The following is a 26,499-nucleotide window of genomic DNA, read 5'->3' as shown; positions in this document are numbered from 1 at the left end:
TTACTTCACAATTTCCAAGCCTTCTGCAAACCACTTATGTTTCTTACACCATGCACATATCAGACATACAAATGTGGTAGCTATGCGTGCTCCTTTCTCTCTCTCTTCAGATTCTTCCCAATCTGCTTAGCAGATCTTCCTGTTCTCTGGTTGTTTACATATTTGCCTGTGTCATAAAAGAGAAGAAGAGAGCGATTTTATGAGGCTGAAATAGAATAGAAGGTAATTAAATTAAATAAAGAAGCAGTTCCTGGAATGTCCTCTCCCCAATCGTTTTCTTAAGAGTACCACCTAGTCCAGGAAATAGTCAGAAGACAATGAAGGAAATACCTTCAATAAATACTTCCCAAGCGACTGATTATGAGCAAAGAAAATTAAATTATTTCAATTTTGAGTGACCTCTTTAGCTGCTGTGTGACCGACTTTTCTATAAATCAACTGTTTGAAATACTGCATAGACACCTGGTAGGAGAGTTTGCTGAAATATTTTCAAGATGAGAAGCAAGGAACTAGGTGTACAAAATCGCTTCTGAGGGATGTAGATTTGAGAGATTGATGTTTCTAGTTAAACCTTAAGGGAAATTTGAATAGAGCTACATAATGACCTGTGGCACAAATGAAATCTCTGATTTCTATTCTGTTCTGTTCGTGTCTGGACAGTATAAGACAAATGGAACCGAAGCCTGAGAAGAATCACATTTTCTATAATTATATAAATTACAGAAGGGATGACTGTAATCACCCCAAATGCCTCTAGGGGGCTAGATTTACTAGAAGACAATTTCTTAAATAGATCCGCAGCCTTGGGTTGAAAAATATGGCAGGCAACAGAGGCTGGATTGAAGATGGGTAAGCTAAGACAGTTAAACATTTGGAAGGAACATACCAGGGAGCCTAAAGCAGCATAAGTCACGTGAGGGTTTCTAGGTGCTTGGCATGCCAACACCCATCAATCTCAGCCAGCATCATTAGCAGGAGATAGTAGAAAATCTAGAGCAGGGGTGTCAAACTGCTGGCCCACAGGCCAGTTTCATCATACCGGAGCCGCGCCCACCCCATTGCCGGCAACGGCGAAAAAGCTCCGATACGTTGCGCGACGTCACGTGACATCGCTAGTTCGACATGTCTGATCTAGAGCAATAATTCAAGAAAGTTGATCTGATACAAATATGCTGCATATGATCTACTGCATTTGTGTATATACTGTAGATGTGAGCTCTAACATAAAGTAAATGGGCATTTTGCTTTGTTAGGTCTAACATAAAACAATAGGATAATTCCAACTTCTTCTGAATTCTTAGGTCTACCATCCATTAAAGGTTCAATAAGCTTCTGATGCTGCTGCACCTCCTCCTCCTCCTCCTCTTCCTCCTCCTCCTCCTCCTCCTCCTCCTCTCTATATCCTGCTCTTGCAGAAATGACGCAGCTTCTGTGTCATTCAAAAAATATGGTGACCAGCAATACAAGGCAAGCAGATGATCAGTTTGATACCTATTTTGTATTAAGAGGTTATCACCTCAAACATTGGTAGTCCGTGTTACACTAAATAGTAAAAATGATTCACAGCAATAAAAGATTGAACTATTTACACAACAACAAACCAAAAACTGATGAGGTCATAAGGAGGAAGAAATACCATCTAACACAGGGGTGTCAAACTCACAACGTCACGTAACGTGTCGCGACATATCACGACATTTTTTCCATTGCCGGCAATGGGGTGGGCACGGTTTCAGCCTGATGCATCTGGCCCGCAGGCTGGCAGTTTGAAATCTCTGATCTAACAGGTCCACTTTAAAACGTTCATGGAAAAATCTCAAATGCGCTAGCATATTAATCTTGTAACAAAATATTATCTTAGTGTTCAGTGTCCTTTCCCAGAAGAACGCTTCATTCTATTTCCTCTTCATTCCATTTCCTTTCTTTCCTGGTTTTCTGTTTCCTGTGTTCCCTCGCCAATAACCATTCTGCAGTTTCTGGTCACTGAGCTTGTCCGGTCCTTATTAATCTGTTTGGGATGTTTTTATTATTATTATTATTAATTGTCCCCATACATTTTCCTAAGACCACTAATGGTTTCTGTTCTTTTGCCATTTCATAATCTCTGGAACTTGCTAACGGCTGCTTTTTGTTTTTCGGGAATTCTGTTTTGGCTGCCTTTTCGGTCACTCCTCACCATGAGTTTTGCTTTTAGAGGGAGTGATTCATTTCTCCGTGCCTTGCCAGGTTCTAAAAGGTCATACCTATGGGAAAAAAGGACTGTGAAAAAGTCATCTCTCTACCCCTGGCTTTTTTCCACCAGGAGCCTCCTATTTCTTGACGGACAGTCACCTGATAGATTGTGATCTTGGTGGCTGTGGAATGTAAGTTCCTTTGTCAACACATCAGGACTGATGGGATGAAACAGCTCTCCCCAGAGCGTGTTCAGCCAGGACATAAGAGATGGACCCAGAGAGATGTAAGAAATGTTTTATTTTAAATTAGGGCTATCAGATCTGGGCCAGCACTTGATAGCAGTCAAGGCTTCAACTGGTTTGTATCTTCTGAAGTCCTATTTTAAATCCATACAGGTAGTCCTCGACTTACAACAGTTCATTTAGTGACCGTTCAACGTTACAACGGGATTGAAAAAAAAAATGACTTGTGACCACTTTTCACACTTAGCAGCATCCCATGTGATCAAAATCTGGATGCCTGGCAACTGGTTCCTATTTATGACGATTGCAGTGTCCCGTGTGTGTGTGTGTGTGACGCAATCACCTTCTGCGGCCTTCTGACAAGCAAAGTCAATGGGGAAGCCAAGTTCACTTAACAACTGTGTTACTGACTTAACAATTTCGGTGATTCACTTAACAACTGTGGCAAGAAAAGTCGTAAACCGGGGCATAACTCACTTAACAAATGTTTCACTTAGCAACAGAAATGTTGGGTTCAATTGTGGTCATAGGTCAAGGACTATCTGGATTTTTACTTGGATGAAGATTAAATCGGTAATTGAAAGCACCTCCCTAGAGGGGGTTCGATGCACTACGCCAGAAACAGCTTGGGGTATGTGTGTTCCCAAACTGTCATCCATATTTGGTGACTGAGCTAATGAAATTCTAGCTCACCTGCTGTGTAGCTGAATTAGCAGAAAAGCAGGGGAAAGTATTTTCTGTTTGGAAGGAGCTTATAGGCTTCCCCACTGCTGTGGCTCCTGGGATGCAATTGGCATAGGATTCTTTTCACAGGTCATTAAAGGGGAATGGTGGCTTGACAGCTTGGCAGCAATTGTCTCCCCGCCCCACCATTTGACCAGATAAATGGATATCATTCTGCTGATTCCACTATAAAATAGAGCCAGGAGTGAATTTGGTGTTGGTACTCTTTGCAGATCCTTGCAATTGTTTCCTTACTCACAGTAGTTGGGTGAAACCCACAAATGTTCTAACTTTTCCCTCTCTTTGCAGATCCTTGCAATTATTTCCTTAACTCGCAGGAGTTGGGTGAAACGCACAAGTATTCTATCTTTTCCCTCTCTTCGCACATCCTTGCAATTATTTCCTTACTTACAGTAGTTGTCTGAAACCCACAAATGTTCTGTCTTTGCAGGATCCAAACTGGGTCAGTCATCAGGACCAGACGTTTTGTCTTCCGAGCTTTTGGACCCATGCTGGAGCCCACCTTCAAGAAACTTCTCTCTAACAGAGTGTGTGCTGTTGTGTGTGTGGTATTTATATGTTCTATCTTTTTTCTATCTGTGCAAAGTGCCATATTGTTTGAGGTACTTTCCCCTAGGGCAGTGTTTTTCAAACTTGGCAATGAGTGGACTTCCCCAATGCTGGCTGGGGAATTCTGGGAATTGAAGTCCACTCATCGCCAAGTTTGAAAAACACTGTCTGAGTGACTACTGTCTACTGGTGATGTTTCTATGCTCTAGCACTTTCCTTCCTTTCTCTTTTGTGTGGCATTGGGGCGGAGTGAAGAAATTTGTGTTGTTGAAAAACCACCACTCCCTTTGTCTTCCCCAGGGCAACCTACAGTGCCCAGTCATAGTGCCTCTTTGTAGCATGGCTTAGAAAAAGAGGGAGCAACATATCTGTTAGAAGAGGAGGCAGTGATATCACATGCATAATGACATTGCACAATTAATGCAAATTTCACAATGCATCTCATTTACATCTGAAGCCACAAAGCATATGATGTTATTTGAACTCCCCTCCTCCATCCTTCATGGGCTTCCATGTTAGAGTAGTCAAAGGCTGCTTCTTCTTATTCTGACCTTACTTTGACCTTAAATGTCCAGAATGAGATAATTTAATGAACTGTAAGGAGGAGGAGGAGGAGGAGGAGGAGGAGGAGGAGGAGATACTGAACAAGCAGTCTGCAAGATTCTGTTGTTATGACTATTAGTAGGTGCTTTTGAGTCACTCTTGACTCCTGCTATCTGCCTAGCCTAGTCTCTGCATTTTACTTGATGAGATTTTCAGAAGTGGTTTGCGATTGTCTTCTTCCTAGGGCTGAGAGACAGTGGCTGGCTTAAATTCCAGCTGGATTTGTGCCTGAGGCAGGACTAGGACTCAGATTCTCCCACTTTTCAACTTGGGGTCTTAATTGCTTTACAAAACTGGGTCTCTCTTTTGTTATAGGCAATCTCAACAAAAGCAGTTATAGCTTTCCCATGGAGTTGATTTTCTGGTCTGGTCTACCTAGCTGACATATGGTCCACTTAAAAATGATTTGTAGGAAGTGAGAAATAAAAAAAAGTGGAAGTATCCTAAAAGTGGTACTTCCAGATCACTTGTCAAGATAGCAAACACATGAAAATAACCTTTCAAAAATCCAGCAATGGTGTTAATAACATGCTTCAGAAAAGGACTACAAATCTGGATGTTATTGCTCCTTCCACTCCCCTCAATTAGCTTATAAGCATGAATGCTCATTTCTTGCAAGTTGTAATCATGGCTTTTGCATACCTCAGAAGCAAATTGGGACCTCGTATATTTGTTAAAGATTTATGAAAAACGTAGACAGCATTTTATGAGAAAGGAAGACATCATTTTTTAAATTATAACAATAATGCATATATTTTCTCCCAATGTAAATGTCCAGAAAATAGAAATCTAAACCAACCATGAAATAATTAATTCTTTAATACAAAAGTTATCCTGACTGAATTCAATATGCTGTTTGCAAAACCTTGTTTATAATACATTGTTTCCTCCACAACCCCCCCCCCCCGCCCCAATCCATTTATTGAATTTCTACCAATGTGTATTTTGTAATTCCAGGTGATGATTGCTGTTGCAGTTGATTTCACCCTCCATCCATCATGCACGTATTTACAATGGTTGACCTGGTTTATTTCAAGAACTTAATTCAAGATGTGGCACGTTCATTCAGAAACAGTTTTAGCACCCTACTATATGTTTGATAAATATATACGGCAATCTATGTAGCTTTAGCATACCATAAATGCAGACTCAGGGTGAAAAAGATTGGATAACAAATGAATTTACAGACAAGGACCAAGGTTGCTGAATTGTTTTTGAACATCCCGTCCCATCCACTACCCTACCCTACCTTATCAGTGGTTTAACATGGAAACTGGAAATACTGATCTTGCTTGGTATATAATAAAACATTGATAACCAAGTATGACTCAATATGTGTGATCTATGTAGTATAAAATGGAGTATCGTCTGCAAATGGGACAGAGGCAGTGTACCAAATCAAAGACATATCATATCATTACAGTATGAAATAAGGTAGTATATGAATCACACTGCAATTACTTTCCATGTCCCAGAAAAGGACAGACATAAACGCTGTATCTTAGGCAGTTCTAAACCCCATCAATTAACAGTAGGCTGGTGAAACCACATTCATCTTTGACTTCCCTTATAACCTGCATCCCTGGAAAGCCTCTTACAAAAGTACATAGTGAAAGAAAACAGGGTGTCATGGTTGTCACAGTTCTGGAGATCCATCAGTTCCCATGCTGTACAGAAGAGGCCAACAGCACTGGGCAAGAGAATTCTTCAACCTCAAGTCGCAAACTGGATTGATTTATGAACTCACCAGTCAAGCTTCTCTCATCTTTACTCTTGAGACCCAGCTAATGACATCAGAAGATCAAGTTGCATATCTTTGTACAAGTGAAATCTCACTTCAGATTGATGAGAAGTCTCAGGAATGTTGGTACTTAAGATTCGGTCATCTTAGAAGGGAGTAACTGGAGACTACGTGCACTTCTAATGCATGCACATTTTTACACACAAACACACGGAAAGTTAGATTCACAGCATTTGTTTTCCTGTTTCCTGTCAGACGTCTTTGAAAACGATAGAATTTTCCTCCAAAAGTCATGCTAGCTTTCCGCATCCTCTTCAGTTACCTTTCTTCCAGAACAAACTGTATTCCTCTTACACCAGCTTATTTTATTCTCCCCCATTCCAATTTGGGGAGAAAAGATAGGTAAATTAATTCCCACCCACCACAGCCACTAATCTTCAGTTGGAAAAACAGGGTATTATTGGTTTTCAGAGGCCATGTGTCAGCTTTTAAGAGGCATTGCCTAGGGGTATGAACAATGATAGCTTTAGTTAAAGAAATCTGATATTGAGGAATGGCAGAGCTACAAGGGTCTCTATATCTTGACTAACCCTAACATTATTAATAATACAACTTGGGCAAGATTTGTAATGGAGGGGAATAAAACCAAATGAGCATTATGGATCATGCAACCTTCCCCACCAACTTTTTCAAGGTGAAGTAGCAACAACCGACTTTCTAATGATGCATTTAAAAATGCAATGTTATTAAAATAGATGTTTCCCCCACAGAAGAAGGTTATCAGTTTTTAAATGTTTAATTTTATGTTTGACAAACCAACCAATAGGTAAGGGTAGAACTTTCTGTAGCTATTGTCTAAGGCAGTGGTTCTCAACCTTTTTAATGCCGTGACCCCCAACCGGTCGTAAGTCGAGGACTAAACCGATCGTAAGTCGAGGACTAAACCGGTCGTAAGTCGAGGACTACCCAACCGGTCATAAGTCGAGGACTTTCCCTGCCCGGGAGCGCCACGCATGCGTGGTTCCGCCCCCTGCGCCGGCCGAGGCGTAGCTGGCAAGCGGCAGAGACGGAGCAGGCCGACCACCAGCTGGCCCAGCTCAAGGGAGGTAAGGCACCTGCCGGAAAAGGGAAAAAAAATGGTGGACAGCCTTGCTTGGCGACCCCCGTGAAATGGCCGATCGACCCCAAATGGGGTCACGACCCATAGGTTGAGAACCGCTGATCTAAGGAATCATTTGCTGCTGGGGAAATTTGGGACACCAAGTTGTGCTTGACTTTCCCAAGGCTTCTGGGAACAACGAAATCACAAAAATGCTCGCAAAATGTTTTTCTACAAAGGACGGCAAAAAGAAGAGGCACCAAACTCTGGAAACCAGCCTTCCATAACAGTGCATGGCTAATAGATTGGGGGAAAAAAAAACACCTTTGCACTTTTTGAACCATTAATTCTTTCTCCAAATAATCTTCATTGTTTTTATGGTGTTTTCATTGCAGGCTGAACAGAAAGTTGTGGGCAGTGCTGATAAGAATGGGAAAACACTGAATTCTGTCATTTCGACCAAATCCCAGGATATTATGTTTGAAGGTTCTAATGGTTTAAAGGTTCGTTGATGAAAGATCTGGTGCTGAGGTCAGTCAGAGACACTTTCCATACCCCAAAAAAGAAAATAGATCCAAGGTCCCTTATACCTTGTAAATACCGAAACTGCATTTCTAAGCAGTTTAGAAAAAAACAATGTTCACATCAGATTGTTGAAGGTATTTGACAATGGTTTACCCATGCTGAATAAAACAATCCCATAACAAGGGATATGATTTTCTCTTGTCATTCTAGGACACTGCGGTTGATAATTGAGTCACACCTGCTTTTACGATCTTTTTCGCCGCTGTCGTTAAACAAATCATGTGGTCTTTAAGTGAATCCAGCTTCCCCTATTGCTAGAAGTCCCTTGGAAAGGTTTCAAATGGTGGTTATGTGACCGTGGGACACTACAACTGTCATAAATACATGCCAGTTACGGAGCACCTAAATTTTGATCGTGTATCCGTGAAGATACTGCAATGGCCATAAGTTCAAGGAACTGTCATAAAGCTTTCAATGCTGTCATAACTTCAAACAGTCATTAAATGAATGATGGTTAGTTAAAGATTACTGGTATTTTAAAATGTCATATCGTGATGAAACGTAGTGAAGAGATGGATTCCCTGGAGGGAGAGGGTGTATTCCAGGGCAGTAAGAGGCAACTCGTCTCAGATATTATGTGTGAGAGAAAAAGTCTGAAGGTAGCTCAGCTTGGAAAAGATGCCATGTGTTATTCTTGGTTTTGGGCCTGACACATATATTCAGACTTTAAAAAGATCTGGGTAAGTAGTTAAAAAAAACCCCTCTTTTTGAAGGTAAAACACTTAACATTTCTAAACAACCCAGCAAATGCTGAACCTTCATCATTTCTTCTTTTTTCCTATTTTTACAATATTATTTTTAAACCATCTTCATTATGGAGAAATGAGTTTTATAACTGTGAATTTCTAGCTTCAGTCTGGTTCTTGATTTTTTTGCAAAGGTAGGATCCATATGGCACATTGTTCACATGACAATTTGCTCTTGTTTGCATACTGTAGAACATTGATCTCTATATCTCAGGGGCTGCCATAAAGAAGAGGGAGTCAAGCTAGTCTCCAAAGCGCCTGAAGGCAGGACAAGAAGCAATGGATGGAAACTAACCAAGGAGAGAAGCAACCTAGAACTAAGGAGAAACTTCCTGACAGTGGAACAACCTGCCTCCAGAAGCGGTGAATGCTCCAACACTGGAGGTTTTTAAGAAGAGACTGGACAGCCATTTGTCTGAAATGGTATAGGATTTCCTGCCTGAGCAGGGGGTTGGACTAGATGACCTCCAAGGTCTCTTCCAACTTTATTATTATTATATTATGAGCAATAATAATTTATATCATGATATTTACATTGGTCTTGACTATTGCTGCTTTTTTTTCTTCCAATCTGTTCCTACTTAAAGAAGGGAAAAAGTGATAATACTAGACTGAACACTTTTGTGTGAAATGTTTGCTAAAAGTTTGGTGTGATTTGGAAATTTTCTATCCCATCCCAATTTACAGACTCTGGAATGATATGCAATACAGGAGGGAGCTGTAAATCTTTAGGGGGCAAGGTGTTCACAGAAGGGAGGAACAGCATAAAAGCTCCCCTGACTTGTGTATTCCCCCCTAAATTTATAGGCCTGGGGAGATTCTCAGATGTTCTTAGAGGAATCAGTCACTGATTTCAGCCTTGGATGTATCAGAAATACTTTCATAATCTCTCTCCATCTAAAAAAAAACATAAAAATGTAGGTAGGGCCCATTTATAATAGCCTAAAGGTGATAGACTCTGGATTTTGGTTTTATTTAAGACAATCAATAACTGAATGTATTGTCTCCACAAACATCTTCATGTCTCTTTTTCAGGTCAATCAAACTTGTTCCAGCCCCAAATTCCCTGAGGATCAGTAAATAATCAGGCAATTCAATTATTCTAGAAGAAGGTCACTGTGTTCAGGCACTCATTTTCCTGAGCAAGTAAAGTTTTAATTCTGTTCTTTTTTTATTACAACCGCTTGAATTGTAATATATTGAATTCACTGGCCATTGATGAATGTCTAGCAACTGGCTTTGTTGAGGAACCAGACGCATTGTCCTTAGTCTACCAAAAAGCAGCCACATGCTCCAATGAGGTAACTAGTCATATCGCCTGGGATGAAATACCGCAAAGGTATACTTTGGATTTGACATCGGTTGGACTATTAGAATTTTACTTGATAGACTCCACCAAGCTCTCAGAGAGTGACCGTCAATACTGACCTCAATTGTTCCCTGAGAAGCTTATTGTGTCTTTGCATTTCACAGTCCTTGTAAACACAGCGGCATCCATCTTCCTTTCCTGTCTCTTTTTCTGTTATTACATTAGGGCTCTCAAATATGGACCTCCTCTAGATGACAGCAAAAAGATAGATTTTTCTAAATCTTTTTGCTTTTGGGTGCTTCTCTTCACCTTAATGATGCAATGAGCTTTCCCTCTTTAAATAAGATAATTATGCAAAGTTTTGAAAACAAAAGTGGTTCTTTTTTAGTCATCTTTTCACAGAGGGTGATTGTTATGTTATGGAAGAAGAATGCATTCTCTTCTATAACACAACCTATCCATAAAGGTAGACACTCTTAAAATTAATTTCTGGGCCAATTGTTCATCTCCAATGTTAAAATATTTTGCTTCATTCTATATTAGTAAGTCGAGTTTGCCTGCTCTTCTCCTTCAATTTTAATCTTTAGTTCCTTCTGGTTCCCCCTAATGTTCATTTTAAAAGTTTTATTTTATTATGTTTTTTAAAAAAAGAATTAAAAACAAAAGCATTTTCCCATTGGATGGATTGTTTATAATTAATTCCAAAATCTGATTGCAAATTTATTTTGACACAGTCTGTTCGTAATTTCCTAAAATCAAAGTTTTAATCACTCTTTTGCTGTTTATTCTAGAATTTCCTTTTAAGTCCTTAAACTTTTATTTAAAATTTGTTTCACTAAGGATTGAAGGAAACTCCCCTGGTGTCAATCCAAAGGTTCCTAATAGCTGAAAAATAGTTAATAAGTAATTTCTGAAAGTGATTAGGAAAGGAAGTATGTGAACTCAATGTCCTTTCAAAGATGCTGATCATGGTTTAAGAAAAATGGATGTTTTCTCATCTCCCAGGATCTTAGACCTCCTTGGGACCATTGTCTTGCAATGTCTTCATGATGGACAATTATCTGGAGCACTTGTGGGCAACCTCAAGTCCTCTCCTTGTCCAGAGAGAAAGTATAAAGAACTGATCTATTTGCTGGCTCTTCGTTCTACTGCAATTGTTGGTTCCACTTTTATTGGGGTGCTATTTTGCCAGTTTGCCATTTCTTCCCCAGAAGTCCTAAATCTGCTGATTCTGACTTGGGTAGGGAATGCAGTTGTGGGTTTACAATAATATTCCACTCTTTTTTTCCTGATGGTTTTAGTACATTTCAAAACTTTTCTGGTTGTCTTCACCTTGTGTTGCCTTCTGGCACCAAGCAACATATTCGGAGGTGCATCTGGAACTAAATAGCATTTAGCTTTTTAATCAGAATTACATTTTCTCTGCAATTAGAGCAATTTCTTGTCCTTTAAAAACTGAATCTCACAACGTGGAGAAGAAACGAGACATCACTACAAGAGGAACATTTGGATGAAAACTTTTGAGTCCTGTCCTTCCTGCATCAAATGTTTTAATTATTAAAAAGTTGGGAGTTGATCCAGTTGCCTTGGAATACCATTAAAGGTTAGCTTCAACACCCACCCCCAAAAGGCCCTGATTAAAAAGAAAACTTGATCTCACTGTCTTTCTCGTTTTCAATCCTCCTCTGGGAATATTGAAATTATATGTTTGTGATTATTTTTATTGACCTTTCCAGTAAAAAAAGTACATCTGGCAAGCAATCAGTACAACAGCCTGGAAAGACACTACGAAAATTAACTCGGCAAAAAATAGTTGATTTTATTCTAATTCTGCTGTTAACTACCATGTCCAATTGTCCAGTTTTAACTACCTGATAGATGTTTGTTTGGGTTTAGCAAATTGCCAAGGGCTCTCATAAGGGAATACATCTCCATACTCAATACTCTATTTGCCTAGGAGTGCTTCTGACTTGCCTGTTGCCTTGATATTTAACTTTCTGTGTTCAAGGTTTCCTTTACACCCCCCCCCCCCACCTTCCTAGATCTGGAAACATTTAATTATATGGATCTTTACCTGAATGATAAAGTTGGGACACTTTCAGAGTTTGGAATAGAGTTCTTCAGCCAGGAGATGTGTGTGGCTTTATATCCTATCATTGTGAGCATGTCACTTTTAAGATGCACACAGTTACTAGCTTACAAACTCCGAAAGCAATGAGAGTCCATTACTGTAGTGCTGTAAGCTGAAAAATATTATCTTTGTAACACTTGCTATAGGTTGTTCAGGCTATGTTATAAAGGCTATATGTTGCATATCATATAGGCTATAGGTTATGCTGATATGTTTTCATACTTTTTTGTGTTTACCTACTGATCAGCAATAGCATTTGGAACAAATACCATCGCTGTACTGAACAAAATCCGGTATTGATTCTATTCTGATGTTATCCAGATGGTTTATATCAATTCCCTTAATTTCCAGCCATTTACAATCTGGTGTATATCACTTTCCTCTGACATGGGTTCCATTTTAGCCCCATATTTGTTTTGCTGCAATTCTGCTTATGAAAGCAGGATTTAAAAAATAATAAAGACACTTCTGTTTTGTTGCAATAGTTGATAATTAAACCCTTGGAGTTTCTTTTCTTTTCTTTTTAACAAAAGAATGTAACCAGTTTAGAGTGTTGTTTTACCAGATAGGAGCATCCACAGAAGTGTGCCTGTGTGACAAAAAAAAATTCAAGAGGTTTGCCGTGGTGTGTAATTGAAGCCTGCCTCTCTTTTACATATGTAAAAAAAACAAACAAATGATGTGACTTCAGTCATGCCCACCACCACCACCCCACCCAGACATAGTATTAGGACAGAGTTTTACCTGTCAAAATTAGAGGAATGTTAGATGAATATGAGAGAAGGCAATAGAGTTTTAGGAAGATTAGAGATGGTGAAACTGCTTGATATACTGTAAATAGATTGGTGGAGATGAGTGGATGGATGGAGAATGATATACTGGAGTGGAAATAAGGTGCAGACTAATAGGGGACTCAGAATTGGTTTTGGCTTATTGGTATTCTTATATGGCAACAACTTGCCAACTTGATTGAAGACCTGCATTTTTGGCACCTCTGGTGCAGATAGTTGTAAAAGGACAGAGGAAGAAAATGGAGCCATATGAATCAATCCAGAGACTTGTATGGTTCAACACCCATATTATGTTGTTCCAGAAGTTATCCATACATTAATATATTTCTTCCCTGTATTGGGGATAGGGTGATAGTGGATCTCCTTTCTGTCTTGTTTCATTTCGTCTCAACCCGTCCAAGACTGAGTGGCTGTGGTTTCCGGCGTCATGTCATAGCCAGTTGGTTCCATCTCTGGCTATCGGGGGCAAGTCATTACCCCCCGCGGAGAGGGCTCGCAACCTGGGCATCCTCCTGGATGCTCAGCTGTCTTTAGATGATCATGTGACGGCCGTGGCCAGGGGGGCTTTTTATCAGGCTCGCCTGATACGCCAGTTGCGCCCCTTTCTGGATCGGGACGCCCTACGCACAGTCACTCAAGCCCTCGTTGTTTCCCGCCTGGACTATTGCAATGCTCTCTACATGGGGCTCCCCTTGAGGTGCACCCGGAGGCTCCAGCTAGTTCAGAATGCGGCTGCGCGGGGGATTTTGGGGGCCTCTAGATACTCCCATGTAACACCTCTCCTGCGCGAGCTGCACTGGCTGCCGGTGGCCTTCCGNGGTATTTGCAAGACCGCCTCCTACCAAACACCTCCCTTCGACCAGTCCGCTCCCACAGAGAGGGCCTCCTTAGAGTGCCGTCGGCCAGACAATGCCGGCTGGCGACCCCCAGGGGGAGAGCCTTCTCTGTGGCAGCTCCTGCCCTCTGGAATGACCTACCCCCCGACCTACGTACAGTTGCGGACCTGCGCCTTTTTCGTCGAGCCCTGAAGGCCCATCTATTTCGTGTGGCCGGCCTGGCGTAGTTTGATTATGTTTCAGTGGGGTTTTTTTTACGGGTGTGTTTTTAGAACAGGCCTGTTATTTAATTCGATTTTAAAACAAACTATTTATTTATTATCATGGTTTTTAGTATCGCCTGTTCACCGCCCTGAGTCCCGCAAGGGAGATAGGGCGGTATATAAATTTAATAAATAAATAAATAAATAAATTTTGGTATTGTTTTGTAGGTTTATGACTGATATTGTGCTCTTCTGGTTGGTTTTGATTTTTTACGTTGGCTTTTTTAATCGTAAGCAATCAAAAGTCAGCCTCGACCCATGACAAATAATTAAAGAAAATGAATAAATAAATATTGAATGGGTGAGAAAGACAATGACAGGGTGCCCATGTTAGTATGTCTCTGGAGATGCTGGTGGGAGAGTGCAACAGAGATGAGGAATAGAGAGTAACCAATGTGAAGAGATGGATGCAGAGGATAGAACTGTGAAAATCACATGAATGAGAGAGAGAGAGAGGGGGGGGGGAGAGAGAGAGAGACTGAGGGAAGCAACAGCTTCTGAAGACTGGGCAGAGAAGGCCAAGAACTCATTGAGAATCAGGAGTAGGTGGCCACATGGGATGGGAAGAAGATTGGACATAGATTGGGTAATTTATTAGATTGGGTCCCAAAGCTGAAAGCCAAGCAGTTGTATAGGAGGCCCATCCTACAGTGAGAGAATGGGGAAATCTGCCTGCCTGGATTTCAGATCCTGAAGCATATATAACATCAAGGTCAAGAAGGAGGGTAACTGTCATTTGTGAGACCATCACAACACATCACAGTAGAACTGTCTTACGGCTGATCAGCCATGAATCTGTATGTGAAACCAGGCTGTAGAGACAAGCTAGGGTACTGCTGCTTGGGTACTGACTGCTCAGATGTCTAGCACAGCTCTTTATAGCATTCATGAGGCAGGATTTCATCTCAAAACTGGTACTGGAGTTCACAAGGTTTGTTGTATTGAGATGATTTCAACCTCTATACCCTGGAGTTGCTTGTGAGTTCATTATCTCAACAATCTTGTTACAAGTACTAACTAACCCAACATGTATAGGTGTGTGTCTCATTGATGCGATTTTACTTTGTAGCAAGTAACATTCAATCTGAAAATGATTTTTGTTTCTCATTGGTCAACTAAATTTAAAGCCAAACTGCAAGATCACAGGACATCTGAAAGGACAGAAGACTCTTAGAATGATACCTTTCAGATGCCTGTGGAGCTGGAGGCTTCTCAAATGGTGCTTTGAGAATTTCCTGTCAACTTAGCAGGTAGATCCATCTCCTACTTGGTTGACCTCTGGAATATGAAGGTGCTCATACTCACCTGGATGAGATTGCTCCTCGAGGCCTTCATCTTTCAACAGCTGTGGAAGATGAAGCTATAGAAAAGACACCTAAAGTGACAGAGTGATATAAAAAGGAATGTGACCTAGCACATGTTGTGATGAGGTTACGCTTGAGCCTATTCAGTGGCAAAGTGTTCATACTTCTCCATAATTGTAGTGTCCACAAATTCACACTTGGATGGCCCCATAGAGACTCTTTTAGGAGAAGGCGGACACAACAAGGTGCCTGCCTGAGGGCTGTCCAGATAAATTTGCAAGTGTCCTTGTGAAGTTCTTTGCCAGCTTTGGCAGGTGCACTAGTTATTGTGAATCATGGAAAAACAAATCTGGATCACAGGGATTCAGAATCCCCACATGGCTTGATTACTGCATTCTGCTGCAAGGGGGGGGGCTTAGAGATGACATGTGTGCAGTAATTGTAATGCTGATTAAAATAGATATATATGCTTGATATAAACTATAAACCACATTACACTTTGCAATGCTATGCCCCAGTGGTGTGAAGAAATGGTATTAAACCAAGCAATTAAAAATGAGTAACGAGACAAATGTTACAAAACCCTGTCCATTTCCAGTTTCAGGTCCTGCGAGTCCCTTGGACTGCAAGGCATCAAACTGGTCGGTCTTAGAAGAGACTGCTCTTTGGAAGGCCAGATCCTGAAGTTGAAGCTCAAATACTTTGGCCACCTAATGAGAAGGAAGGACTCACTGGAGAAGGGCCTAATGCTGGGAAAGATTGAGGGCAATAGAAGAAGGGGATGACAGAGAATGAGGTGGCTGGATGGAGTCACTGAAGCAGTAGGCGTGAACTTAAATGGACTCCAGAAGATGGTAGAGAACAGTAAGACCTGGAGGAACGTTGTCCATGGGGTCGCGATGGGTCGGACACGACTTCGCAACTAACAACAACGAATATAACTTCCATTCTGCTTAAGAGAAAAATCCTTCCAGCCCCTATAAAGTTTTAATCCTAGTTTCATCTCTGACATTCTGAAGTCTTGGTGCTGAGTGCACTAGGCAGCATAAAATTTCCACACATCACATGAAACTCACTTCATTGCTTCCACATTTCCAAACGTAAGTGAAAATCTTGTTGTTGCTACTGTTCATTTAAAAATAAAAAAGATTCACAAACCATTTCTGGCATAAATCTTGACATTAAGCTGGTCTTTACCTTGTCTTGCTGCTTGAATCATTTATTTAAGTGGTGATAATAAAAGGTGTCAGCAATTCAGTTGTAAGCTCTTCAAGATTTTTTGTGTGCATTGACCTTTAAGTGTTTGGATCTTGACAGGTGACCTGTTCTTAACGTCTCCCATGAGATATGGTGGGGGCAAAGGTCAGGCACGCTAATGATAAAATTACCATTTACCTTTTTTTACCAGCCTCAGTGCCTGACATTAGAAATGTAGGTAACCTTTAACCTTTCTTCTGCATTGCTAGAGCTATAGTGAAAGGAGCATAACCACAGCTGCAGAAAATGCCAAAAAAAGGAAGGGATTAAATAAATCTACTGCTGAATTAAGTGTGCTTTATTTCTTCCTATTATTTCTTTCTCAAAAGAAAAACACATTTTAGCAAAAAGCATTATCCTCTTTTCCACATAGATATTTTCTGTATAGGCATGAAAAAGAGTGAATAGCTAACCTGAAATCGATATAGATATATATAGTTAAAAATCAAGAATTTCCAAATTCCAGCTATCCTACGTTGAACACTCTGGGAAGAAATGAAATTAATTTCATAGACTTTTATTATTTACATTCACCAAAAGTCCAGATGTTGACTTCCATATGTAATCTTCCATTTTATTATTTCCATAAACCAATATATTAAAGAAGGAAAGTTGGAAAAGGACACTGCATAAAGACTTTAAAGTAGTAGTAGACTTCCACCTGATTTTTTTTTAAAAAAAAGTTTTAATTTTTAAAAAGTAAATAAGCTTTTCTCTGAATCTATAAGAAAACTTGTGGGCTTCACATCCTCAGAAAATAAAAATGGATGGATGCTCCTTCATTCTCTGCTTTACTTGGGTTTCATCTGACTCCCTCAAAGACTAAAATAAACTGAGCAGATCATAGAGAACATCACGGGGAAAATGATTTTGCCATTCCTCCTTCAAGTAAATGATGTTTGAGACTTACTGAACCCATCACTGTAATCATTTTGTTAGGAAACCCATAGCAATATCTCAACATTTCAAATATTCTCAGTTACCATCCATCCTACCCCATTGCTTACCCATGATCTATTATTTTAAAGTTATTCATGCAAAATATGGAATTATGGTCACTGAGAGTAAATATTTATTGTATAGAAGTAAGATAAAACAGTTCATGCATCTTTTGAATGAAGAAAAGCAAAGCTATCTATAGATATCTTCAGAATAAGATATGCTGGTTGATTTAATATCTGCTTTTGTTATTTTTGAGATTGAAAACTCTCCAGCTTTGACCAGCAGCTAATTATGTGCGATTTCAGATGCTAATAGAATTCTATTATGATCTTACTGATAGAGGATATGCTTCTTTTGAGGACAAATTTTGTTGAACACTGGAATGTTTGCTTATATACTAGGCATGTTGCTTAATAAAAAGTTTGATTAATCTCTATATATTATATGTTCAAGTTGATTCAGAGAAAAAAAAACATTCCATTCAGAGCATATTGTTCCCATAGTATAGGCTAGGTCAGTTTGCTATTTATTCAGCATACTTTTTGTTCCAGATCATATAATGGGAAATCCAGAGGGAGAGGGAGAGGAAGAGAGATCCATACCAGATTAGCAGAAACCTACTGGGGAGATGACTAAGTATACTTCTGGATCAGTTTCGGGTATCATGGAAACCTGGAAAAGTCTTCTAAGGTTAACATCAATGAATGGATGGGTGGATGAAGGAAGGAAAGAATGAGCCCTGTATAAAATCTGATGCCTTCTAAAATAGTTAATTCAGATTATCATAATCACAATGTCAAAGCAAGAACATCCGATGTTCTTTGAAGAGTTTCATATGTCGGAACCATAACACACAATTTGTCTTGATTGCATTATCTGACACTTCATTGTAAAGGAGAATAGGGAGTGTGGAATATTTTTTAGGAGGATCTACCACTCTTTAATGCCTTAGAGCAATCTAAAACTGGGCAGGCTGTTGTCTGCATCACAAGGTAGCAATAGCAATAGCATTTAGAATTATATACTGCTTCATAGTGCTTTACAGCACTCTCTAAGGCTAAGCGGTTTACAGAGTCAGCATATTAGCCCCAATAATCTGGGTCCTCATTTCACCGACCTCAAAAAGATGGAAGGCTGAGTCAACCTTGAGCTGGTGAGAATCAAATTCCTGGCAGTGAGCTGAATTAGCTTGCAATACTGCAGTCTAACCACTGCACCACCACAGCTCAGTAAACAAACATAAGGTCTTTAAGGAAATGTCATAGTCGGGACACAGAAAACACATGCCAAGATATGATGGTGCCATGAATAATTATAAATGGAAAAAGACTTGGGGGAGTAACAATGCTAACTCTCAATTTATGGTATTTCACTAGAAAGTATTCTAGGTAAGTTAAAACATACATACACACACAAACACACAAAGAGTTAATTTTATTTGTCTTTGCTAGATGGAGCTGTGTATCCTTTCAGTTCGGAAACATAGTAGGAAAAGGGAACAATTTAGTGCAGTGTAATTCTGTGTTCATGAGCAAAAGATCATTGGCATTCAGTAAAATTACCTCCCATGAACAAGCAGGGCAGTTAAGCTGAATGAATAATTTTAATGGAATTCATGTAACTACTAGAACCGCTTCATAAATCATGATAATTTAGGACTTAAAAATGCATGGACAAAACATAAATCTTTATATTAAAAATTTGAAATTTTGCAAAATGTAAATGTTATTGGATTGGGGCTGGAAGCAAATGGACTTGCAGCCGCAAATCTTGTCACATTTTCATTGCTATAATAAGAAATATTCATAGAAAGGGAGAAAAAAGGGTACAGATGGTATTGAAATATCCCTCAAATGCAATAAAAATATTCTCATATAATTAAATGTCCAGGGAAGAAAGTGGTCTTTTATAAAACTAATTAGAAGATTTGAACAGAAGCCGAGAATGACCAATCATTGGACAGATACAGAACTTCACCAAGCCATACACCACCAAATACAGGAAAAGAAGGGGCAATGAAAAGGAGCAGCGTTTTAGCTATTTTATCGCCTTTTGATTGCATTCAATATGTTTGATAAGAGTGGCTGTGAATGGGCATTTCCAGAGGAGAAAAGAGGGATTTTGTAGAACTAAAAGGCAGAATGACTGCTGCTTCTTCAAGAAAAGCTTTTCCCCACCCCTGCTTTGACCCCTACTCCCACCATTGCATTTTCTGGGTAGCAAACCAGGACAGGAGACCTAGAGAGAGAGAGAAAAAAAATCTTCCCTCGGAAAGCTTGTGCTCAACTCACAAGTGATGAAAGGGCATAGGTAGAGATGTCATTCCAGGATGGATGAATAGGCAGAGTCATTTCCAGCTTATCAGATCATGTTCCACTTGTCTGAATACTCGTTTTACTTCTGTGTGCATCAACACAAACTCAGCTGCTAGAACTGAAAGAAAACAAGGCTCCTGTTTCCCCAGCACAAAGGGCTTAATATCTGTGCATTTTTTTAATGGGTTCCCCAAACTTCCTCTTCTCTCTGCTCCTCCGTTGTTGTTTTTACTAAAAGAATACCTATTGGGCAGTTATTGTCTTGGTGCTGCCATGCTTTACCATCCTTGATTTTGTTGTTGTTGCTGATCATCTTAATGTCTTACTACATACAATTAACCTACTTTGTGATAAGTAATTAATTTCTATAGTCTATACCAGGGCTTTTTAACCAGTGGTACGGGTACCACCTGTGGTACATTGGCACCTGGCAGGTGGTACGCGACCATCCTAGAAAAGTGGTAGTGGGGAAGGGGAATACGCTGAACCGGTGGCAGCACCGCACAAGCCTGAGCGAGAGATGGCTGGAGCTGCAGGGCTGTCAGGGCTCAGCGGAAGCACCAGGATCAGTGCCGCTTTCTAGCTGATCGGCACTTCTTCGGGGCTGTCAGGGCTCAGTGGAAGTGCCAGGATCAGTGCCAGGCTCCAGCTGGAGCTTGGCGCTGATCCTGGTGCTTCTGCTGAGTCCTGAAGAAGCACCAATCAACTGGAAAGCAGCACTGATCCTGGCACTTCTGCTGAGCCCAAAAGAAGCACCGATCAGCTGGAATGTTGCAGCATCTCCAGGGTCTTGTTATTTACATTCAGATGCTTGGCAACTGATTCATATTTATTATGATCACAGTGTCCCAGGGTCATGTGAAGTGACCAAAACCTGCTGCAACCACCCAGCAGATAGGGGGAATAAAAACCAAACACCCCCCCGCACCCCATCCCCGCTGCCAATCCTCAACAGAAATGCTCACAACAATGAAAACCTCGGACAGAAGGAAGAGCGCTGCCGGACGGGCAGGCGTCTTGCTTGGCTGTGGCTTGGGGGGGCACTTTTTTCAGTGCCATTGTAACTTCGAACAGTCACTAAGCGAACTGTTGTAAGTCGAGGACTACCTGTACTTTATCACTTTTTTCCTTTTTTGGGGGGGGGTCATCAAGTTTTTGACACCTTGTTAGGCGACTGGTGGTACTCAGATGTTGCCATATCCTAAAAGTGGTACAATGGGTGAAAAGGTTGAAAAGCCCTGGTCTACACTGTAGCCCTTCAAGCAGGTCTGCAAGATTAGAGCACCAAATATTTAAACAACCACTAGGTAGCAGCAAAGAGGTACTGAAAATGGTGACTCTTTCTTCCCATCTAGTGGTCATTTGAATGTTTGCAACCCAGCTATTGGAGTGTTACTGTTCAAGTAATCATGATCTGTAAGAATGGAAACGGTAAGGCATGCATCTCCCTTTTCACCCATATATTTACTAGGATGGAAATGTGACCGTGAGCAACTGAATGAGAAAATAACAGCAACACAGACTTACACCACTTGTAAGACTAATCAATTTTGTGACATATAAGCTTTTGTGAATCAAGCTCAGTTCATGAGATGATTATGAGAGAGATTTTATAAGTATACAGAGTTGCGGGGATTGGTAAGAAGAGAAGCAAAGAGACAGTAAAGAAGAGTGGTGTAAATGGGTGTGATTAGAGGAATGGAGAGACAGAAACAAAAAAAAAAACCCTTCTAAACCAAGGAATAACTTTTTAGTTCTATACAGCAAAATCTACAAAATATCTTGGGGGCCAGCAAAAGCCAGTATTTCCCTTACCTCATTAGCATGATAATTCTAAGAAAGTTGAAATATATTTGTGCCTTAGTACACATTACATTCCTGCTCTGTGAGCTGTATTGGTTCCAGAACGAATTCAAGGTGCTGTTTTTTTTTTTACTTTTAAAGCCCTTCATAGCATGGGGTTGGGTTATCTGAGAGCTTCTCTCTCCCTGATTACATCTACCTGTCCCATCAGATCTGGCAGAGACAGCATGCCGCGGGTCCCACCTGCAAATAAATTAGACTTGGTGAGTTCCAGAAAGCAGGCCCCATTGTTTGTCCCCATTCAGTAGCTGTCAGAGGTCTCCATAGTGTATGGTAAAAGTATCAAGATGGCAGCCATGAAAGTTATGATGAAAGCTTCACCTGATACATGTAAAAAAGCAGGTAGAATTTTGATCCACCATTGTGGATGCCATCTTAACATTTTTTAAACCACACCCTGCAGACACCTCCCAGATCATTCATATGCACAGTCCCTATGCCTTTGGTCTCATAAATGCATCTTTCCGTTTTCCTTTCCCTGTTGTTTCAAATAAAAATTTGCCCTTCATCACGTTTTAGCTGCTAAGAAAAGGCAGATGAATATAAAAAATATCTCAATTAACCAAAATATTGTTTCTTGAATGCAGATGGGAGAGTGATGTACTGTGTTTAGTACTTCCTTTGGAATGCAAATAACCTTTGCTTATAGCAAAGTTATACTCTACCTTTGTATTTTCTTTGGGACCACAGAGCTTATATTTATCTCTTGTTTTTTCCCCCTCCCAATTTAGTTCTGCAAGAACAATTGCTGTCTGAATATAGGAGTGTGTAGTGGGACAATGATTTTCACTGCAATCATTCTAAAGAAGCAAAGGTTTTAATCACTCTCATTTTCACTCACTCACGCACTCTCTTTCTAGTTCTAACTTGATTCTTTGTGCAACAAAATTAATTGTCCACTGGTTTCTGACCATATTTTTGCATCCTTTGTAATCTGTATCTAACTCCCACTAGGTTTAATGTGTAGCTATTCCAACACAAATACAACTGAATGGCTTTTATTTTTCTTCTGATGTGTTGCCTTCTTCCTTTATACTAAGAACAATCCAAGTTAACGTTCTTTTTCAGAAAATGCACTCTTTTCCAAACTCATAAACATGGGAATAAAGAAAAATATTAAGGTAGTCACAACTCTTTCCCTTGCATGTGCAAAACATTTTGTTTTTATGCATTCTCCTGTATTCGGCACACAAAAGAGCTTTGAAATGGCAACGTTTGTTTGAACACGACCTGTTAATATTTAGTCACAGAATTCTGGGAGCACATGTGTGCAGGTTTGTTTGGACCCCTGGAGATGATTATTCTTCTAATCAGGCTTTGTTTATTTGTTCTCTTGTTAAAGTTGTGGCAATGGTCACCGGCTAAATCAACAGGCAAGATGTGCTATTTCGCTCTGAGAGCATTCAAGCTGCAGTGAAGGATACAAAAGAGGTAATTTAACAGATCTGGAGAAATCAAAATGGAAAAGACAAATGACAAGGATGGTGAAATAAAGGAGAATGCTATTGCTCCCTCCATGCACCTTGCCTTGCCTTTGGGTATTATGGGAATTTATCCATGAAAACTAGCTAGTTCTTGAATGAGCAGAGGCTATACAAAAAGTAGAATGGAGGCTCTGCAACCCCCATTGAACAGTTGATACCTTGACCCTTGGCTGCTTTCTCTAAGTACAGGTAGTCCTTGACTTACGACAATAATTGACCCTGAAATTTCTGCTGTTAAACAAAATATTTGTTAAGTGAATTTTGCCCCATTTTATGACCTTTCTTGCCACAGTTGGTAATCACTGCAGTTGTTAAGTCAGTTGGACAGTAGTTATGTGACTCTGACTCCCTCATTGACTTTGCTTGTAAAACGGTCGCAAAAGGTGATCACATGACCCGGGGACACGGCAACCATCATAAGTATGAGTCAGTTGCCAAGCATCTGAATTTCAGTCCCATGACCCTGAGGTTGTTAAGTGTGAAAAACGGTCCTAGGTCACTTTTTTTCAGTGCCATTATAACTTTGGTCACTAAACGTTGTAAGTTGTAAGTCAAGGACTAGCGACAGGATTTACTTTGGTGTGTCTTTTCAGGCCGGTTAAATATGATAGAAGCTTATTACAATTTTCAATTTATTTATCACAAATTTATTTACTTGTCTCTAAGACAGCGGTTCTCAACCTATGGGTCGCGACCCCATTTGGGGTCGATCGACCATTTCACAGGGGTCACCAAGCAAGGCTGTCCGCCATTTTTTCCCCTTTTCCGGCAGGTGCCTTACCTCCCTTGGGCTGGGCCAGCTGGTGGTCGGCCTGCTCCGTCTCTGCCGCTTGCCAGCTGCGCCTTGGCCGGCGCAGGGGGCGGAACCACGCATGTGCGGCGCTCCCGGGCAGGGAAAGGCCTCGACTTACGACCGGTTGGGTAGTCCTCGACTTACGACCGGTTTAGTCCTCGACTTACGACTGGTTTAGTCCTCGACTTATGACCGGTTGGGGGTCACGGCATTAAAAAGGTTGAGAACCACTGCTCTAAGATGTAGCAAATTTTAAATGATTCAATATTATTTCTCACCATGAGTTAGGAAAGAAAGCTCAGAGGTCAATTTTTCTAGCTTTGGTTGCCTTAATTTAATCTTATGTGGCAGTCGAAGCTCTCTCTCCCCAAAGAATCCAGAATCTTGTGAACTCGCTAAATCATGTACGTGGTTGAAGAAATTGGATGTGTTTTCTCTTCTGATGTGAAAACCTGCCAGATTGTTAATCTTATGGTATTTATTTATTTATTTTATTTATTGAATTTATATACCGCCCTATCTCCCTTACGGGACTCAGGGCGGTGAACAGGCGATAATAAAAACCACAATAAATATACACAAATTTCTGTCTAAAATCAAATTAAATAACAGGCCTGCTCTAAAAATACCCCATACAAAACCCCCACTAAAACATAATCAAACTACGCCAGGCCGGCCGCACGGAATAGATGAGCCTTCAGGGCTCAGCGAAAAAGGCGCAGGTCCGCAACTGTACGTAGGTCGGGGGGTAGGTCATTCCAGAGGGCAGGAGCTGCCACAGAGAAGGCTCTCCCCCTGGGGGTCGCCAGCCGGCATTGTCTGGCCGACGGTACCCTAAGGAGGCCCTCTCTGTGGGAGCGGACTGGTCGAAGGGAGGTGTTTGGTAGGAGGCGGTCTTGCAAATACCCAGGTCCATTGCCACGGAGCGCTTTAAAAGTTGTTACTAACACCTTGAAGCGCACCCGGAATGGTATTAGAGTATTTTAAAATTTTTGCCTAAAAATAAATTTAATTCAATTTTGGGAAGTTCTAAACTCTTATTTATTTTGTTTTTCCTGAGTTTCAACTTTAAAGGAATTCTATAGGAGGGGCATTTTATTTTTTTTTACAATTTAGGAGTCTCTCTCTCTCTCTCTCTCTCTCTCTCTCTCTCTCTCTCTCTCTCTCTCTCTCTCTCTCTCCTCTCTAGCTTCATATCCAATCTCTGTGACATTTGTTAATTTATGCTGAAACAATGAGGCCACAATTAGAGACTAATGGCTGAATCAATAATGTCTCCCTGTGAGAAAGAAAGAGAACTGGTACGGATGGATGATTATCCAATCAATAACGATATGAATTACAGTTTAAAAATGGGATGTTTGAGATAGTTATTAAGGGTGCAATTATTCATAAATGTGCCTAATTATTCACAATTATTCAGAAAGTGTATTACTTCCCTGATTGTCTTAAGTGATCTCCAAGGCCAATTACTATCTGATTATGGCTATAGGACTCCTACGTTAATATTCTTTTTTTTTTTTAATTTCCATTTTTGTTCTGAAAATGTAGACGTCATATTGATTGGTGTTTTAAAAGAGCTGCAGTGCTTTGCCAGCTGTCGTACACTTTTTTCTATTTATATCTTCTTCAGTTTCTTTTTGCTGCCACTTTAATTTTTTCGAGTTGTTATTGATTCCTTCATTTGGTGCCCTTCCAGAAGGGCTACAAGGTGACCATGCCATGCTGCCTGGGAATTACACTATAGAAGCTGTAGTCTAAGTTATAGCAAGGACAGCAAGCCAGGGGAACTTTCTTTTCTCTAAAAATGATAATCATATTTTAAGATCAGTGATAGTGATACCAAATAACTTTATCCATGTTCAGTACAACTTGAAAACTGGTATTAAAATATTTATTTTATTTGTTAAATTTATTTGCCTCCTGTCTCGCCTTGGGGCTACACTAGGCACAATAAAAAAGGAAGAAAAATGAAAAAGGCGTGTAAACAGGAGTAAAATAATAGAACAATAAAGTAAACGATGACAAAGAAATACGACAAGGATAAATACATCAATATGGTAACTACAATAACCAAAATACCTGGAATTAAAATATGATGATTTTATTAGCTCTTAAGAGAAGAACCAGCCATGAAGAGTGTAACACCGACGGTATTATCAGTAGGTTTTGTGTTCTGTCCTGCTCTCCAGAATAATTTCACAACTACTTTTAAATGAATGTATTTTAAATGAAATAGAGAATATATATAATGAGAAAAATGAATGAGGTTGTGGGCTGAAGCAGGGCTGACGTGCTGATTGATATGTGCAGAATTATATTATATTGTATTATATTGTGTTATATTATGTTATATTATATTGTGTTGTGTTATATTATATTATGTCATGTCATGTTGTGTTGTGTTCTGTTATGTTATATTATATTGTGTTGTATTGTGTTTATATTATATTATATTGTATTGTATTGTATTATTATATTGTATTGTATTGTATTGTATTATTATATTATATTACATTACATTACATTACATTACATTACATTACATTACATTACATTACATTATATTATATTAATTATAACTGCTTGCCATCAACAAATGAAAAAACAAGGACAGTGAGAAAATCTATTCTTCAATCCTTTCCCACATCTATGTTTTCCTCCATAAATGCTTTTCAAGAGGGTGAAAGAGTTAGGATTAAGTGGCAAATTGAGCATGCTCAAATT

The sequence above is a fragment of the Protobothrops mucrosquamatus genome, unplaced genomic scaffold (assembly GCF_001527695.2).
Source record: "Protobothrops mucrosquamatus isolate PMUCROS unplaced genomic scaffold, P.Mucros_1.0 scaffold23, whole genome shotgun sequence".
NCBI lineage: Eukaryota > Metazoa > Chordata > Lepidosauria > Squamata > Viperidae > Protobothrops > Protobothrops mucrosquamatus.
Note: the sequence above shows the minus strand (reverse complement) of the source record.